The following is a 3,251-nucleotide window of genomic DNA, read 5'->3' on the forward strand; positions in this document are numbered from 1 at the left end:
TGATCAACTTTGTAGTCATATTATCTGACCTTCGGCCACATGTCTGGGACACTTGGGTAAAGAGAAGGGCTGAACTGTCGACAGATCACCACCTGGTGGTGAGTTGGATCCGCTGGGAGGGCAGGAAGCCAGTCAGACCTGGCATGCCCAAACTTGTCATGAGGGTGTGCAGGGAACAACTGGTGGAACCCTCTGTCACCGAGGTCTTCAACTCCCACCTCCAGGAGAGCTTCTCCCAGATCCTGGGGGAGGTTGGAGACATGGAGTCCGAGGGGACCATGTTCTCCACCTCCATTGTCGATGCAGCCACCGCAGCTGTGGTCGCAAGGTCTCTGGTGCCTGTCGCGGCAGCAATCCCTGAACCAGGTGGTGGACGTCGGAAGTAAGGGATGCCATCAAGATGAAGAAGGAGTCCTACTTGTCTTTGTTGGTAAGTGGGAACATGGAGGCAGCTGACAGGTACTGGCAGGCCAAGCGTGCTGCAGCCTGTGCAGTCGCAAAGGCAAAAACTTGGGTCTGGGAGGAGTTCGGAGAGTCTATGGAGGAGGACTATCGGTCAGCCTCGAAGAAATTCTGGCAAATGGTCCCACGCCTCAGGAGGTGGAAGCAGTCTCTGGATGTTGTGGGACTGTCCTGGTTGACATGTCTCTGCAACATTGCGTGGTGGTCGGGGACAGTGCACCTGGATTGGCAGACTGGGGTGGTGTTCCCTCTGTTTAAGAAGGGGGACCGGAGGGTATGTTCCAACTACAGGGGGATCACACTCCTCAGCCTCCCCGGTAAGGTCTATTCCAGAGTACTGGAGAGGAGAATTCGACTGATAGTGGAACCTCAGATTCAGGAGGAGCAGTGTGGTTTTCATCCTGGTCACGGCACACTAGACCAGCTCTACACCCTCCATCGGGTGCTCGAGGGTTCATGGGAGTTCGCCCAACCAGTCCACATGTGGATTGTGGATCTGGAGAAGGCGTTTGACCATGTCCCTCGAGGCTCCCTGTGGGGGGTGCTGTGGGAGTACAGGGTCTGGGGTCCTTTGCTAAGGACTATCTGGTCCCTGTATGACCACAGCAGGAGCTTAGGTCGCATTGCCCGTAGTAAGTCAAACCTGTTTCCAGTGCACGTTGGCCTCCACCAGGGCTGCCCTTTGTCACCGGTTCTGTTCATTACTTTTATAGACAGAATTTCTAGGTGCAGCCAGGGTGTAGAGAGGGTCCGGTTTGGGAACCACATAATCTCATCTCTGCTGTTTGCGGATGATGTGGTCCTGTTGGCTTCATCAAACCAGGACCTCCAATTTGCACTGGGACAGTTTGCAGCCGAGTGTGAAGCATCCGGGATGAGGATCAGCACCTCCAAATCCCAGGCCATGGTTCTTGACCGGAAAAAGGTGCCTTGCCCTCGTCAGGTTGGTGGAGTGTCCTTGCCTCAAGTGGAGGAGTTTAAGTATCTCGGGGTCTTGTTCACAAGTGAGGGATGGATGGAGCATGAGATCAACAGACGGATTCGTGCAGCATCTGCAGGGATGTGGTATCTGTATTGGACCGTCTTGGTGAAGAGAGAGCTGAGCAGGGGGGCAAAGCTCTCGATTTACCAATCGATCTACGTTCTGACCCTCACCTATGGCCATGAGATTTGGCTCATGACCGAAAGAACAAGATCGCGAGTACAGGCATCCGAGATGAGTTTCCTCCACAGGGTGGCTGGGCGGTCCCTTAGAGATAGGGTGAGGAGCTGCTGCTCCTCCATGTCGAAAGGAGCCAGCTGAGGTGGCTCAGGCATCTTTTCGGGATGCCCCCTGGATGCCTCGCTGGAGAGGTGTTCCGGGCACGTCCCATCGGGAGCAGGCCCCAGGAAAGACACACTGGAGGGACTACGTTTCTCAGCAGGCTTGGGAATAACTTGGGGTTCCCCCCGAGTAGCTGGGGGAGGTGTGTGTGGATCGGGAGGTCTGGGCAGCTTTGCTTGAGCTGCTGCCCCCGTGACCCGACTTTGGATAAGCAGAAGAAAATGGATGGATGAATGGATGCTGAGAAAGGAGGGACATGTTCCTCCACATCAGCTACCAGCCAAGTGCTATTGGCCCATGCTTGCAGGGCTAATGGCTCAGCTCAGTGGCACACACTACCTGTCACTCAAATTGACCATACCCCAAATTATGTATAAACTTATGGCTTAATCCTTTTCAGCCCAGGCAAAATTTTATATATATATATATATATATATATATATATATTTTTTTTTTTTAACACATTTTACAAACTAATAAGGTACTCTATGGCTGCTGGGATAGGCTCCAGTCCCCTGCGACCCTTAATTGGACTAAGCGGTACAATATGACTGAATGAATGAATAATAAGGTATTAAAAAATCACCCAATGGTACACTTTTCATGGCGACATGTAGCTACAGAGATCAATACCATGTTTTATTTATTTGTTTGTTTTTTAAAACAGGCTACAAACATGTTTCTGATCTCAACGTGGACATTTCAACAGGGGCATCTATGGAAATGTGTTTGCTTTTGGAGCCAGGCTATAGCAGCTCTTGTAACTTTTTCCTCTTCTGGGTAGGCTTCATTTTTTTTATGGAGCGAGGTTGGGGTTTGGTGCACAGGAGGATACTGAGCATAGAACCCACAACATCAGAGGAACAGGAGGACCAAACTAGAGGCTTATGGATGTGGTGAAGGTGATCATGCAAGTTGTTGGTGTGATAGAAGATGCAGAGGACAGGGTGAGATGGCGCCGGATGATCTATTGTGACAATCCTTATCAAGTGCAGCTGAAAAAAAGAAGAATTTCTTAAGAAATATTGTCACAATAAAAATAATGCTCTGCATCCATTTTTGATAATTACAGGATGTCAAGAAAAGCCTAAATTGCAGACTGATTGCAAAGTCAGTCATGCATTTTAATTCCCGCAAACCTCTTTGGAAACAAAGCCTGTGTACTAACGAGGTGGAACTTCTGTTTGAACAAATCTGATTATGTTCATTGTGGTTTTTGAAGGTTAGCCACAAAAAACAAACAGCTGAGTTACAGCTTCATAAGCAGCTTCAAAAAATTATTGTATTTTCCCAATCTTGCCTTTAGCACTTTTGCACCAAAAGTACAGCTTGGGGTACAGCTTATTGTCAGGAGTATTTAACAATTATTTAACAGCATCCAAGTTTACCTTTAGATTTGGGTCAGGGTTTAGAGTTAGTCACAAAAACAAATCATAGTGGATATTTTGAATTCCTGTCATTTGGA

The sequence above is a fragment of the Thalassophryne amazonica genome, chromosome 15, assembly GCF_902500255.1.
Source record: "Thalassophryne amazonica chromosome 15, fThaAma1.1, whole genome shotgun sequence".
Lineage (NCBI taxonomy): Eukaryota > Metazoa > Chordata > Actinopteri > Batrachoidiformes > Batrachoididae > Thalassophryne > Thalassophryne amazonica.